The sequence below is a fragment of the Dermacentor silvarum genome, chromosome 5, assembly GCF_013339745.2.
Source record: "Dermacentor silvarum isolate Dsil-2018 chromosome 5, BIME_Dsil_1.4, whole genome shotgun sequence".
Lineage (NCBI taxonomy): Eukaryota > Metazoa > Arthropoda > Arachnida > Ixodida > Ixodidae > Dermacentor > Dermacentor silvarum.
Window position 1 is genome coordinate 154159589 of NC_051158.1, and position 16739 is coordinate 154176327.

Genomic DNA, 16739 nt, shown 5'->3' on the forward strand with positions numbered 1-16739 from the left:
CAGTGGTCGATTTTTCTCTGGATGCTCTCACCATCACCGACATGCCTTCGGAACAGCGCAAAGACCCATGGATCGCGTCCCTCTTGAAAGTTTTCTGCGCCTCTTCACCCGCTAGCCAACCCCGTGCCCTTCGTCGAGAAGCCAAGCATTTCGCAATACGCGATGCACTTTTATACCGGCGCAACTACCTGGAGGACGGACATAAATGGCTGCTGGTCATACCCAAGCACTTGCGAGCCGATGTGTGTGCATACTTCCATGCTGATCCGCAACATGCCCATGCTGGCGGGCTGAAAACGTATCAACGGCTCCGCCAATGCTACTAATCGCGTGGGATGTACACATTTGTCCGTAAATATATGCGGTCTTGTTCCGCATGTCAACAAAGGAAGACGTTTAACCATACACCCGGTCAGCTGCAGCACTTACCGTGTCCTGCCCGCCCTTTTGAACGCATTGGAATCGACCTTTATGGACCGCTTCCGTGCTCTGTTGCTGGAAATCGCTGGATAATTGTCGCAGTGGACCATCTCACGCGATACGCAGAAAGAGCTCCACTCCCTGCGGCTGGTGCTCGTGACGTCGCTTCCTTCATATTGCGCCATTTCATACTCCGTCGTGATTCACGACGGGAACTGCTGAGGGACAGAGGCCGTGTGTTTTTGTCCAACGTCATACAAGAGCTGCTCCGCTCGTGTCGTGTTGTTCATCGCATATCTACTGCCTACCACTCTCAAACCATTGGCCTCACGGAACGTTTCAACCACACGCTGGGAGATATGCTCTCGATGTACATCGATTCTGACCACTCCAATTGGGACGTCGTTCTCCCCTTCGTGCCTTATGCGTATAACACCGCGGCACAGTCTACGACGGGCTTTTCACCATTTTTTTCTTTTATATGGCCGTGAACCATCCTCCACACTTGACACAATTTCACCGTACCGCCTGGACGCCTCCGAATTCAGTGCAACTTCTGACGTCGCCCAGTATGCAGAGGAGTGTCGTCAGCTTGCCAACTCGTTCACCTCTTACAGCCAAGCCCCCCAGAAAGATCGCCGCGACACCGATGAGCATGTGCAGAGTTTTGCCGTTGGATCCCTCGTCTGGCTCCGAATACCTTTCAACTCTCCTGGCCTCACTCCCAAGTTTGCTGCCAAGTACCACGGGCCATAGCGCGTCATCGAGCGCCAGCCTCCCGTCACTTATGTCATTGATCCGGTGAACCCCTCCTCGGACAAGCGCCGTCTCGGTCGCGACACGGTCCACGCCAGCCGCCTCAAGCCGCATCACGACCCTTTCATCCTTGCGTCCCCTTGAGTCGCCAGGATGGCTCCCCTTCGCCGCTGGGGTTATTGTAGTGAAGAAGGACAGGGAGCAAGCAGTAGTGGGGCGCTCTCATAGATGTAGGGCGTGAGCGCAGATCACGAGCTCTTGGCGCCGAGACCGTTCCTATCTTGCGACTGTACTGGTTTTTCGCCTGCCGCTTGCGGTCAGTAAATCTCCTTACGAATACGATCTAGGAGGTACAGATGTGCAGTGTTCGACGTTCCTGTACGCGTTGTAACTGTTCAGTCGGAAAGAATCAAACCTACGAGGGTTCATCGCTTGTGTGGCGCAGGTTACACCCGTGTCGACCGCATTTCTTTTCCTCTCGGTGTGCTTAATAAGCGCAGGTTGCGCTCCTGTCGTCCATGCCTTCTTTATTTATCGTGCGACCCACGAAGATTCGTCAATAAAACCACATGCCTCTGCCACGTGCATGTGTCCTGTGTGGTCTGTGCCAGAAATGTGAGGCGGTGTAGGATGTGTTCGCAGTCAAGTGGTGCAGTGCATTCTAGCAAGGAGGCGCCGTCGCTTAGGGGTAGTTTTCTTTAGTGTTTCTTCATTATCTTTGTGATTTACGTGCATCTGCGATAGAACGTACAAAGCGTTTCCATGACGTTGCATTGTGAACGTGTATTTTTATGTTTTGGTTCGCCTTCCTCAAGCAGTGTCCTTTTAAAGATACTCTTGCATGAAAATAAAAATGCCTGTAATGGGGTTGAAGATATCGGGCTCTTTATTCCTTGACAACTGGCTTGAGTGGTAATCTTAAAATATCTTACAATTCAGCGCGGTAAATCGAGCTATAGAGCACGATATCTAAACTTGTAACACTACGGGAATCTTACTATGATGCGTCAATGTCTCCACAAGTTCTCAGTGCTGAGGGTCGTCCGCCATATTAAATTGTCTACTCATCTGAAGTAGTCTATATCATTTATTTATATATTTATTTATTTATTAGTAATACCTACTTCGCCAAAAAGTATTGTTATCATCATCATCAGCCTATATTTATGTCCACTGCAGGACGAAGGCCTCTCCCTGGGATCTCCAATTACCCCTGTCCTGCGCTAGCTGATTCCAACTTGCGCCTGCGAATTTCGAAACTTCATCACCCCACCTAGTTTTCTGCCATCCTCGACTGCGCTGCTCTTCTCTTGGTATCCATTCTATAACTCTAATGGTCTACAGGTTATCCATCATGCGCATTACATGGCCTGCCCAGCTCCATTTTTTCCTCTTATTGTCAATTGGAATATCGGCTATCTCCGTTTGCTCTCTGAGCCACACCGCTCTCTTCCAGCCCCTTAGCGTTAGGCCTAACATTTTTCGTTCCATTGCTCTTTGTGCGGTCCTTAACTTGTTCTCGAGCTTCCTTGTTAAACATCTATTATTGTTATAGGGGCATTCTTATAGGGGGGTCCAAAAAAAGCACGTAAGGCATCGGCAACCAAGGTCAACCACATTGAAAACAATCTTTATGAAAACACTTTTGAAGAAAGAGGATAAGCGCAAGAAGAAAACTGAAAACATCGACGTAATAGAATAGAAACAGGACAAAGTGCTGCAAAAATGGACATGTGGCCTAACAAACAGAATCAATTGCACTGATGAAACAAGGCATAAAAAGTATATCCGCAGGCAGCTCTTTCCAAGCACTAATAGTATGGGGCATGAATGAGTACTTGAATACACCAAGGCAACATTTGTACTCCCTATTTTTTTTTGTATGCTCATACTTTGGGATTACAAAAAAATGGTTGCTTAGCATAACTAACATTACTTATTCCTGTTTGCTTATTATCAATGCTGAATAGAAACTTTAAGCCATTTTAATCTTCGACGAGACTGTAACTGTTTCCAGCCTAATTGGTATATATTTTGTGTTTCTTATGGTGGAAGTCGTAAGTGCCGGTCACAAATCCGGCAGCCTACATGAGCACGCTTTCTAATTTATCTTTTAATACGGCTGTTAAGGGGTCCCTTGCAAGACAAGCATATTCAATAGTCGGCGTAATATTCGTTAAGTACAAGGCTTCCCTCAACTTTCCTGACGCATGTAAGAAATTTCTTCGGAAAAAATCGGCAACTTAGAAGCCTTGGCAGCAATTTTATCAATGTGACATGTCCAGTCTAATGTGGAAGTGCATGTAATACCGAGGTATTTGGCATGATCAGTCGCTTTTTATGGATGAGGTGCAAGGACATAAGAACTGTCTAAATTGTTTTTTTTTCTTATTGGTAAATCTAACATGAAAACATTTCGCTATGTCTAGGTTCATGTGCCAGTCGTCGCATATCTTGATATCATTTGTTCCAAGTACATAATTTCTACTTAGAAAAACACTTTTACATATGATTCAACAGTGTGCGTTACAATGTTTCGACATGAATTCAGGAGTATTATATCTTTTGCCATGTATAGCTAGTCTGTACAAGTATTTATAAGACTTCACCAAATCTGAATCCTCCATCGCCTGTAATTTGTAAGTCATGAAGCAAGAAATTATTTCAGCCTGCGTTGAAAGAATATGATTCCACACAATTTTGTTAGTTTGGTACCGGCTTTCTTATTTGCCAGAAAAGTATTCTGCATATGGAATCTTTAGATGCATTTCGCTGGCCAATGGTACAGGAGGTTATGATCAGCAATCAGCCCATTAGGAAATAAGCCCCAATGTCTCACTACTGCTAAAATGACAGATTTACGAGCGACGTATGTGTGCATTTCCTAGTTACACATTTGCCAACCCATTGCAATCACAGTGTTGGTATCTACTAAATATCAACCCTTTCTTCCCTTCCCTTTGCCGAATTCTTATCTGGTTCTCAGATTATGTTTAGCACGTAAAATATAAGGTAAGTAAAAGCAAGCATTACCAAGCACAATTGTTAGGTACGAGTACCGGCTATTAACACATCACTCGAAATTGATTTTATAAAAGCCCGAAGCAGAAAGATTCATTCATTATGACCACTTTGTTTCATGCCTTTCTACGAAGTGTAGGAATGGTACGCATTTATTATTGCATACAGTAAGATATTCCGAAAAACTAGTTTTCCAAAGAGCTTCATAACGGGGTTTGCTTTATCGATGCCCCCCCCCCCCCCCATCGTTTTACAGTAGCTTGTTGAAGACACTCGCTCACCTGTTTGAACAACTTGTGTGATAGGGCCTCTGAAATGAGCGGACGGAGCTCGTTCGAATTTGTCGCTGCGTAGGCGGCAGTCTGGTGGCTAGGAGTATGTTCTGGAATCAACCAAATTGGTAGGTGATCGAGCCCCATGGGTCAGATTCACATGACCAGGGCAGACATACATCTCTTGTTGATATTGCAAGGTAGATGGTGGATTGTTCCGTTGCTCTGCCGAGAAATGTAGGTGAGTCGTCATTCAGTGTTTGTAGATCATGTGTAACAATAAGCTCGCCGATCTCCACCCTACGCTGGTCTTGTGGACGAGAACACCAGCGAGGATGGTGAGCATTGAAGTCTCCGCACAGCACAAATGATACTAAGCACTCCAATAAGGTGGAGTCTGAAGATCATGTCGGTCGATAATATATGCTGCCACAGTCGTCGTCGTATATCTGAGACTCACTGTAACGGCTGTACATTCAAAAGTGGCATCGCAGATATCACTTGTGTCATTAACTGCGAAATGTAGGTCAGCTCGGACGTATAGCGATGATTTTGAAGTATTTCGCGGATGCGTGGTGTCCGTGCACTCGAAGGGCCCGCATGCCGGCGCTGTCCATCGAACGTTAGTGATGATGCCTACGAAACCTGGAAGTCTGAATTCTTTCATAAGCATACATTGGCTTCTTGATGCGCAATAACATCTGGCAGGGTGTTCATTGCGAGGAGCCGAGGGGCTAGATTGGGATGCCGCAGTCGTAATGACCTGATATCCCATTGCAGCACAAAAGGGCGGGGCTTTCCACGAGCGTTCATGTTGTTTCTAGTGAAGGCTGTCGAGAACTGGAACAAGAGCCTCCAGAAGCTGTTGTACGGCTAATGCTGCTGGTGTCTGACGACCGGCGATCAGACATCTAACGACGTGGACAAGCATCTTAAGCAGGTTGATCAGTTGTTCATCATCGTTGACCGAGACCACTGTAGGCGCCCTATTTACAAAGTTTTCTACTGTAGACGACGCCTTGGATGGAGCTGGTTCCGACGCTTTCGGAGGCGTAATCTTGGCAGATACTGGTTTGTACGCTTTAAATGAAAGCGCCAGCCACGATGTCGTAGAGATACATAAATTGAGCCTTCCTCCTTCCTGACGATGCGCGGTGTCATTGCTATTCTTCGAACTTGCGGGTACATTTTAGTTTTGCCATTTGCAACTGCTGGACGGACACTGAGGCTATGCGGCTTCTCTTCTGATGCGTTCTTCCTAGCTTTCTCTTTCAATACCTTTAGTTTTTACAGTGAAAGCTGTATATGGCTAGGCGAAACGAAAAACCGTTCGCATATGTTTCGATAAAGGTCTCCATTGGCTGGGCCGTCAGTTAAGTCGTTCTCTACGTCTCACCCAAGCGCGCGCGCCATTGGCAGCGCCGTTAGTGACGTCGTTGCTGCTCTGTCCGCAACGCCGCCTCCTCGGGTCGGTGTTGTCACATTCGTTTGATATCTCGGGATATCTCGGTGTCGTGGTTAGCAGCATCCGCCCGCCATTGGCGCTTGCGTTCCACTAGAAACATAAACATGTAAGCAATAATTGAGAAACGCTTCAATACAGCGTCGGGATTAACCCACTGCTAACTGCTAATGCTGGTTAACCATCTGTACGGAGTGCTTGGGCGGTGTATTCTCTTTCTTTAGTGTGGGACAATCTTTGTCTGTCGCGAAGTGTTCACCTTTACAGTTAGGGCACCGAGATGTCGGACTGTCGCAAGAATTAACGTGGTAATTTTGACCATGTGCACCTGGTACGAACCACAGCACTTGTGCAGAAACTCTGCAAATGAGCATGCTTTAAACATCTGCGGCACTGTACGGATCTTGGTACGAAAGCCCGAACTGGGTATTGCAGTAGTCCAGCCCTTATATGACTAGGCAGCTTTGCACAGTCGAAACGAATCTTCACACACTTTTACGAGTGGAGCCTTCGAACGCTGATGATTTTGCACGGTAGCCTGCAAACGATCATACTTTTCAAGACGTCGTTTTTAAAGTTCTAGAGGAACATCAGATACGACGCCAGCTGTTACGTCCGTGCCCTGTGGTATGTAAGCCCGCGTGCTGACACCAGAGTTGCGACAAACCAAGTAGACTTTGCACCATCTCATCTGTTGCGTCCACGGTAGTGATATTTTTCCTTGGGTTCCTCAAACCTCTTGAATAAAACCCGGAGCCAGTTCTAAAAAATAATGCAGTTTCTATTTGGAGATGACATTCAGGCTCACCATCACGTTGACCGGTATGAAGGCTACTGTCGTAGTCACAATGTTACTGTATATGATAGTTCCTTCGCTTGATGACGATGTCGGAGACTTCCATATTCAACATCGATACTTAGTAGGTATGAAGGTATCCCATTCGTCCGACCTAGCGTCAGACTCCAAATAGGCAGCGTCTGATCCCACTGAGGAGCTGAGGCACTTCCTTGCGACGGGAGGTCTGTCGCTGCCGATAGACGGGTCCACCACCATCTCCTCCATAGCAGGCTTCGCAGGGAGGGCCTCCCCACAAAGCAGCAGTCTTGAAGGCCCGTATAACAGTGCTGGGTGTTGCTGATGCACGATTCAACACAAAAAATTGAGAAACTTCCGCGTCAAAAGGAACCAACAGCCGAAGGCATGAACTTCGTCATGCGTTCCTCGTGCGGATGAAATGAGCATAGTACCGGGTGTTTTGGTGAACACTCAAAGATGTTCAATTGTTGCCTTTGGCAGATAACACAATTCTAGTTCATGAGCTGGTCAACTCGAAGAGGTGGACATTACTTGTACAAATAATTGAAATGCATAATCCAATAATTAACAGAAATACACTAATTTACTATTTAACTAATATGGCCCATATGCCAATTTACGAGTTCTAGCTGGAGAGTTCGCAAGGCGGATCCACGTGGAATGAATTCTCAGGTTGACACCAGTTCCGAGATAATAATTCCCGAACTTTGCGGAGAAATGCATTCGCGTTCCTGTTACGTTTGCGCTTCAGTGCATAAAACGTCATTTTGCGAAGGAAGTAACTGGAATGCCAATTCATTTCTCTGCAAAGTTCGGGGTTTAATATCTCGAAGCTGGTGTCATCCTAAGAATTCGTTCCCATTGGATCCGCCTTGCGAGCTCCACGACTACAGTTTTTAAATTGCAATATGAGGCCATACGGCATTAAGTTAAAAATTTAATTAGTGCATTTTTGTTAGTTAGTCGATTATGCATTTCAATTTTTGTGCAAGTAATGGCCGCCTCTTCGAGTAGAATAGCTCATGAACTAGAATTGTACTGTTTGCCACAGGCTATCTTTAAATTTTTTTTAGAGTGTTCGCTGAAGCGCCCTGTATACACCAAATTGCTTGAACACCATTATTTAACTATTTCTCATAAGAATTATGCATGTTGCAAGGAAAACATTAATCATCGAGGTCTCCGGTCTTGTCGTAATTGTGGAATAGTAGGGGATTTGCGCAATACATTTTAATTGGAAATTGACACAACCTGAAAATATATACATATATTTATACACACAATGTATCATCATTTGACAAAGCAGCTTTTTCATGTATCCCGCCACTTTACAGGCAGATCCGTAACTTCATGGTCATTGAAACTTTTTTGTTAATGTACAAGATGTCATAGTTCAGCTCATGTTTTCTGTCATAAGTTGCAGGCAGAGGTGCCATGCAACGGTTTCCATTGTAATGGTTCCCATCTTTGAAATCTTCCAGCTTGCGACTCTCTCTTTCTGTTGCAACACTGAATCATTGAAGTTTTTAATGCTATCATTACCTCTCCACAATTTCCTTTACTCAGCAGCTTCATCACAATTTCTAGACCTACATCCATTTAACATCATCCTGACTTAATATACCTTCTTCTCATCCCTAAACCGAGACATGTAAATACTTTACCCGGTCATATTCGTTCTTTGTCACGTGCTGAATTCGTCTTGTATATTTTGACCACTGATCTTGCATTGCATCTTGTTTTGTTATTGTTCTCGCTCGACTTTAACCAGTAAGCTTACGGTATTACTTAAAGAACAGCTTTGGCTGTGTAAATATTTGGTAAACACAGATATTCAAATGGAGCCTTCGGATTTAATTGTACAATATATGCATAAAAAGACTTTACATGAAAGCTTTTACAAGACATGAAGTTTGCATGTCATCCGCTTGGAGCCAGACATGGCCGCACAGAAGCACGTACAAGGTACACATGAATGTACAATAAAGGCACGAATAATGGATACGAGGCGCTCTTGGTTCTATGTGTGGCAAATATGGTTCTACACGTGGGAAGTATTGTCTCGTACTACTCGAATATAAATGTAGACGGGGCCCATAAGAACAGATGCCTTGCACGTACGAATGGACACGTGGCTCGTCAAAATGCATACGTAGTACGTATTAATGGATACGTGGTACGTGTAATTAATTACATACGAGTTTTTTCCATAGGCTGGCTAGCGCGCCCGACTCCTAAATCTTCAGTGCTGCTAATAAATGGGTTCTAATTACGGAAATGGCGCTTGTAGACTGTAATGTCATATTTCTTTGCGGGATGGCAAACCTGGGGGTGACGATAACCCCGGCGACGATAAAGACATTTATGACAACAACGGTAGTTTTCAGCCTAACGTAATTGATGTACGGACACAGCAAACCTAGTTTTTATAACAAGTTCTTTCGCACTAATAACGACGGCAACTGAGCATTTTTACGCGTCTGTACTCTTTGCGCCGTCGGCCATTTTTGGTACCATTGCTCGATGGCAACGCCGGATTTTCCCATACTGGGACGTATAGTGCTTTCGCATTAAAATTTGGCAGAGAGATTTAAGACTCTTTACGTGTGAGAATGCGAAATCATTGTAGTCCCTTTGGTGACTTTAATGACTTTGGTGAGAGTAAAGGCACGGAAAAACAATCTGGTTGACATCTAATTTTTCAGGGAGGTTCCTGTAAACAAAGAAAATTAATAGCCTTGAAAAAAAGATTTTGTATATTGCTCTCTGGGTGGAAGTCTAACCTGGAACTCCGGGGTGCGAGACGAGCACACTTCCCCGACGCCACGGCCGCTCCTCGGTTCTGGCTGACTAAACGTGTGCCTAATGTGTGCGTTATTGTACACGTCACGTCGCAGCCATCTGGCTGACTAAAGGTGTGTCTTGTGCGCGCGTTGTTGTACACGTCACTTCGCAGCCATCTGGCTGACTAAAGGTGTGTCTTGTGCGCGCGTTATTGTACACGTCCCGTCGCAGCCATCTGGCTGACTAAAGGTGTGGCTTGCGCGTGCGTTATTGTGCACGTTACGAATACATCTGTGCACGTCTCTGCCGAATAAATTTTAAGCTGTAACTTGACACCCCACTTTAAAAACGCGATAAATAATCTACACAGGTCAGATCTGGATGTGATAAAAATCTGCACACATGTGATTTTGAGAAAACAAATTTTTTCGACGACTATGGCTATTGCCGTCTGTTTATTGTTCGTACATTTTCTGACATTGTGTGGTTCGCAATCGCAATGCCTGGCAATCCAAGAAAACCCACAAGTACAATCCTGCATACGTGATGCTTTCGACATAGACGACTTCCATGTTTCTTCGTTTCTAAGCTTTCTGCACAAATCACAAATACTTCTCTAAGGTAAATAGTGTGATGTGTTTGTCACTCGAGTGCACTTCCCTCCACGTGTGCAGGAGTCAAATAGCAATGTTTCATGTTTGTCGTAAAACTGAATTGAAATGGCTATAAACTGCAACTATGACTTGGTTCTTCAGTGTTTTTATAGCGAGTGGTGAGTCAACCACTTCCTGGATGAAAGTGCTGTTGTTTATGTTTTGCTTGGATACGTTATAACACTTGTTTTGAAATATCAATAAATCTTGTTTTTTGTAATGTCATTCTACCTACTGCATACTTGATTGAACTCACACTGAATCCCGTTAGATATTTGATTACTAAAGTATTTGTATATATGCCAAAAATAGCATCACGCATGGGTTTTCAAAGGTACTGCATCGGAAAGTCGCGTTCAGGTATCGTTCTATTGGCAGAGTGAGGCTCAAATATACATCTTTGGGAAAGTAGCTTTCGAAGAATTGGTGAGGTAAACATAATAATAATTTTTTTCTATGTATTCAGAAGATTAGGAAAATCTTATGGTACACTGAATATAAACAACTGTATAAGAATAACTTACACGTCAGTGCACTACGGGGTCCACTGAGTATTCCCAGCAGAATGATCGTCCAAGTAGCAAGAAAGGCCATGACGGGATGTTTGCAATTTCCCTTGAACAGTCGATGTTAATACGTAGAGAGCAGTTCCGGAGAAGCAAATATGGGGATTATTTTTTGTGGCAAACGAGTTTCCCAGGCGTCTCGCGATAACTTAATTTCGAGAAATGCTGAACTCGTGCCTGTGTCTTGCGGCATTCATTTGAAGAATGAGCTTGACCTACAAAATTCTATGCCGCCCATAAAACGAGAGTCCTTTTCAGTGCTTCAAATGCCGCTTTCCTAAGCAAAAAATGAAAAGAAAAAGATTTAGCTTATCTTTTCTTCACTAGAAGCCCGAAGAAGCTTCGTATAAATATTTTTTTGACATCGCCGTTAAAAACAATTCAAATTGTGCCATATTAAAAGACGAGAACTGGCATTCATCACAGTGAATATATTGGGCACTTATATCGGGGTACTCGTTCTTTGTGCACATTCTTCAGAAACAATGACCAATGGGTAAGTATAGTTCGAGTTACTCGATGAAGCTATGTATAGTGCCCGTCTGCTCAGAATCAGGTTCTTTATAACGAACATGGTGCAATCTTCCCAGTTTATCCGAGATATATACAAGCGCATGTTTGGCAGTCATTATAACATTCTCTTTCCAGAGCCAAGCGTAGAAAACTATTCGCAACTCGCGCCCATGCGCCTTGCCTTTTGCTAGTCTCGCGAGGAGTGGCGGTTCGAACTTTATTTGAAGTTGCGCGCCATCGCGCGCCTGTGTGGCTGACTATTGTTGCCTTAGTAGGCATCATTTCGTTTTAACAGCGGAGCGGATTCAGGCCGAGGTTGAACCGTGCCGAGCGTTGATCAGTTTTGCGAAGCGCGCGCCGAGTGACAGGTGGGCGGTGCCAAGGAGAAGAGACGGCGGCGTAGCGGCGGTGCGACGCTTTTCGGGGAGGGATATCGGGTGGGGGTGGGGTCTATCGAGCAGTATAAAAGCGTGCACTGTCGGTGCAGAGCATTCCGACATTTGGCGGCGAGTATGGCGACGACGAAGAAGCAACTACCTCCGGAAGAAGCGGCGCGGCAGGAACGACGACGGGAAGCTGCTCGAGCACAACGACGACGCGCCGACACAGTTTCGAGCGAGGGAAGCCGAGGCTGCGTGATGGCGAAGTTCCCAAGACCCCGGTTTCAAGTGAGGGAGGCGGCGTCGACTCATCGGAAAGTGAAATCCAAGTTGAAGCCACCAGATCCGCTGTTTAATTCATTAGTCTTCGCGACGGTAAATCAGTGAAGCTGCGCTGTTTTTTTTTTTCACCTCGTTCATTGCGTTTCTTTTCTTCCGGACTACAGTAACTGAATATCTCCTAAGAAAAGAAAAGTAATGCTAGTCGTAAAGAAATCGGGACGGCGATATCGATAAATAAAAAAATAATAACCCATACAAAAAATCAGAGAAAGCATTGACATACCATTGGTCAACGTTGACTATCGTATTGAACACTTATTGTGATTTTGTTGACATATCACTACGGGTAGTGCTGAGGGCTCTTTAATATTGGCCACTGAAATTTTATTGAAACACTATTGGGCAAGAAAATGATGAAATATTGTTGAGTTACCGTTGAAAGTACATTTTGCTTAGGCATCTCGCTGGGCACTTTTTGTTGAATTACTTTTGGGTTATCCTTGATGTACCAATGTAATGGTGTTGTGACCAATCTGTTGACCAGTTGTTGAGCCAATATTGGCACAGCATTCAATATACATTGTGCTACAGTTAAGATGACATTGAAATTTCATGACTCGCCATTGAAATATGATATTTCGTTGAGCTAGTGCATTATTCATTTAATTTTCAAATTGATTTACTATTAGAACTTGAATGCCCCGGTGCCTGTTGTGAATAATTACTTTCCCTAAAAGGAACAAAAACAATGGAGAAACTGACTTATTTCAGGTACCTTTATTTGCAACCAAAGATACATTCACATGAAACATTATTACAATATATAAGGCACAACTGCATGGAATCTGAAAACACGGCACTCTTAACAGTGTAAATACATTTGAAATACTATACATTTGAACTCAATCGGAACAATCACTGTTGTCTTCTCCTGTGACTTATGTTGATGACTAGAAGGCAAAGTAACCCAAAGACAGGCCATATACGTACCCTTGTGACAACTAACTTTGAACACATGAAATCTGGGCTTGCATGTGTAAATACAAAAATGAAGACCGCTGGATATATTACAGTAAAATGTTTCACACACCCCGCATAATGTTTCACGCATCTACGCTCACAGAAGGGTTTACGGCTGCCTGTGAGTAGGAAAAATAGCAAGTAGACTGGAAACGAACGACTTCATGTAATAATATACAAAACACCTGAATCATGTGTTCTTCAGGGGTGAACTTCTAAAACGTTTGTGTTCTAAAAGCAGCTTACCTCCACGGCAGAAGTCAAGAACTGCACAGTATATAATTCATTGTGTTAACTTTCGGCACAGAAGTGTTTATTGGTAGCATTTCCTGAATTTAGTGAGCTCATCAGTGAATTTTTCTGGACTTGCACAAAGCTAATGAAAACATTTCTTTGGACATTTTTCACCCTACGCAGCAACTAAGTGGTACCTCGGTCAATCAAGAGCTAATGCAAGGCAAGCTGATAATTTCAATGATATAATAAAGCGATATAAAATACTTATTTACCAGAAACAACTGGAATGACACACAGTTAACACTTCCCAACGTTGAAATAAATTGTCACATCATCAATTAGCCCAGAACGACTCACTAGAAACATGAGAAAAGTGTCCAATGACTGGGCGGCGGATTGGCCAGCTAGTGAAAAATGCAAATAAATGCGCGTACAAACACCATTTACCTCACTTGCACCGGTAAAATATAAATAAAATGCCAGGAGCATTTCGCTGCATAACATATATAAAAGTTGCGACAAAGCAGTAACTGAATGACGGAGGGAGCTTACAGCATCCGTGTTGAAAAAGAATCCTAGCGAAAGCGAGATACATACATATTTAAACTCACAGAATGCGTCTCTCCAAGCTATAAACTACAAAAAACTGTACAGCAATCCTAAAAACAAACAAGATGAAAGCCTATACCATTCTTGCAGAATTATAGTGCAAATAACTTCATGTATCTCAATTTTACGGATACTTTGGCAATTTCGTGTACGTACAACACTTTGCAAACAACCGCTCAAACCAAGATGAAATAATGTAGGAACACACACGAACGTGACTCAACTAGAAGTTTATTCATGAAGACAAATATATGAAGCAAACTGGCCAACTTGACAAAAAAATAGTCATGCATGCGTGGCAGACACCGCCCCGTGCGACAAGAAAAAAGAAAGAAACGAAAGACATGTTTTGTGGAATAAATATGTGGGTCAAAGACCAACAATAAACACACAAAAACTGAAATATTCGTCCTATAGGCAATACCACCTGACAATAAATGCTCTTCTACAAACAGGAACTATTTCCCACTAAGGGCAGCAGATAACTTGCTTATGCATTTCTTCTTTGCAATCAATAAATAAGGCTTCATAATTACTCTAGTGTTCTGGTCTTTGTGATGAAACAATTGTTCGTTCTGCCCCTTACAGCAGAAAAAAAAACATTTGTGTTTGATCGCAAAGACCAAACGACAGGAGAATTACGGAGGCATTATTTCTTCATCACAAAAGAAACAAATGCATAAGCAAGCTATCTGTTGCCCTAATTGGAACGAGTTGCGGTTATTAAAAAAGAATTTCTCGTTAGGTGGCATAACTTATAGGGCAAATCTCAAAGTTTTCGTTTTTTACCCACATTTATTCAACGTGACATGGCTTTGCTTCCCCTTTATTTCTTGTCACAGCTGGCTGTTTTTGCCACGCATGCATGGCTTCTCATATTTGTCAAGTTGGCCAATGTGTTTAAAACCTCTGTCTTCAAGAATAAACTTCTAGGTGAGTCGGCGCATCTGTGCGTTCCTACCTATTTCATCGTCCTCGTGTGTTTGCGCTGCTGTTTCAAGTACACACGTATTACTTGTTTAGGCTGGTAAACATTCTCACATAAAAAAGGAAATACCTCCACTGAAAAGGTAGACCATCCCTTACAACTAAACGGCAGAACAAATCGAATATAAGCCTTCACAGCGTCCATGCAGCAGCTGTCACACCACAAGGCAACAGCAAAATACTAGAAAATCTCGCTTGACGCAGAGTGGCAACAGATATGCGAGCTTCCTGGTGAATCAGCCGCAGATCAATGGATGTCTCTTGCGAGAAACTACGCCAAGCTCTTCTTGACGAACGGCACGTTAGGACCCTGGAATTTGTTGCATGTTAACCTGTGAGAAGGGAATGCAGACAGAAAATGAGATTGTGCAGATTAAGCATCTGCCACACTATACATAACTACGCAGTAAATAGAAGTACAAAATATACTGGCAAGTAAAAATTTGCGTCTCTTTACGACGGCCGCCGCATAAAGGAAGAAATGGGTTGCTACAGTGATTGTTACCAATGATACGTACCGCGATGTTTATGTGTCACAGCGGTGAAATATATTCCCGGCTCTCTCACAAAATTAAAGACCACGCTATAGTGCACAGCCAATACCAAGCAGCAGTTCGAATCTCTGAGCAGCAGGAATGACCTAAAAATCACAGGCCTGCGCGGCACACGCAGCACAGTCAGTGTACGCTGGTGGTGCGGCTCAAGAGTAGCTCTAATTAGGGCACCACGCTCAACTGTACGCGGCAGTCTGTTCGCCTCGTTTTGACGAGAACGATCTGAACTGTCCGCCTGGCGTCGACGGCGAGCGGCGGCTTGTAATGCTCTCTACATAGCAGTTTGCTGAGCCCGATCAAGCCTCACAACTACAACTTAGATGTCGGGCGCGCCGTTGCAGGCACCATAACTAGATGGCGCCACCATACTGGCGGAGGCTCGAGTCATCTACCCCTGCGATTGCCTTGGGGTATTTTCCGCGGCCCGATAGCAAGCGCTTGCGTGGCTCAGTGGTAGAGTATCCAGCTCCCCCGCAGCGGGTGTGGGTTCGATCCAGGCGGGAATCGGGCACTTTTTTGGCGTTTCCGGCGATAGCGTTACGTGGCGGACGCCGGCGGCAGCATCATCGCGACCCGAAACGGCTATTGGAATGAGCTCATAACAGCTTACGCAGTAAAATGAGCCGAGAGCGATGCGCGCGTGAGCGTGCTTGTACGACGAGTGAGAACCGGCACCGCTTCTTTGAGACGTAGTATCCGCTGCCGCGTGGCTCAGAACATTCCGCGCGATTTGTGTGCAGCCCGTAGCGTACACGCCCCTGTACGCATTGCACGTTTGCGTCGGTCCAGTGAGCTGTCGTCACGCACGCGCCATTCCTCGCCGCGGAAAAGGTGCACGAGTGCGGCGCTCAGCGTAGGGCTGCAGAAAATAGCGTCTGTTCCTCTTCGCAACCACAACCTCTCTTTCTAGCTTGAGGCGCCAATGCGCCGGCTGGCGTTCTTTTGTTGCGATAGCAATTATATGGACACTTCAACTGGATTTCTGCCGTCGGCGTCGCCGTCGCCGTGAGGTTCTGTAGAGATATAATCTTCGCCGCGCGCCGTATGCCCGAGCGGAAGCGTGCGGGGACGCGCGCTATCACGTAGTGCGAACGCACTCAATCTCTCACGCGCAAGCAAGGAAGCGGGAAGCCAGCGCCGGAGGGAGCGGGGGGGGGCGCACTTTTACTCTGCCAACAACCGCGCTCGCCGCTCGCCCACACCGTCTCTTATCTCCACACGGCTCTGACCTTTTATGCGCTGTGCATTCGCCGCTCAGTTTCCGTTGAAGCAATAGACCGCACGTACCTTCGCCCGCTGCGGCGTATGCGCTTGCTGCCAGCATTTTGACAGTCGTTGTCTGCAGTCATTCAGTGTGATCTATTCATGTTTGTTTGTACGCGCTCACACCACGCTTGTTCATTCAA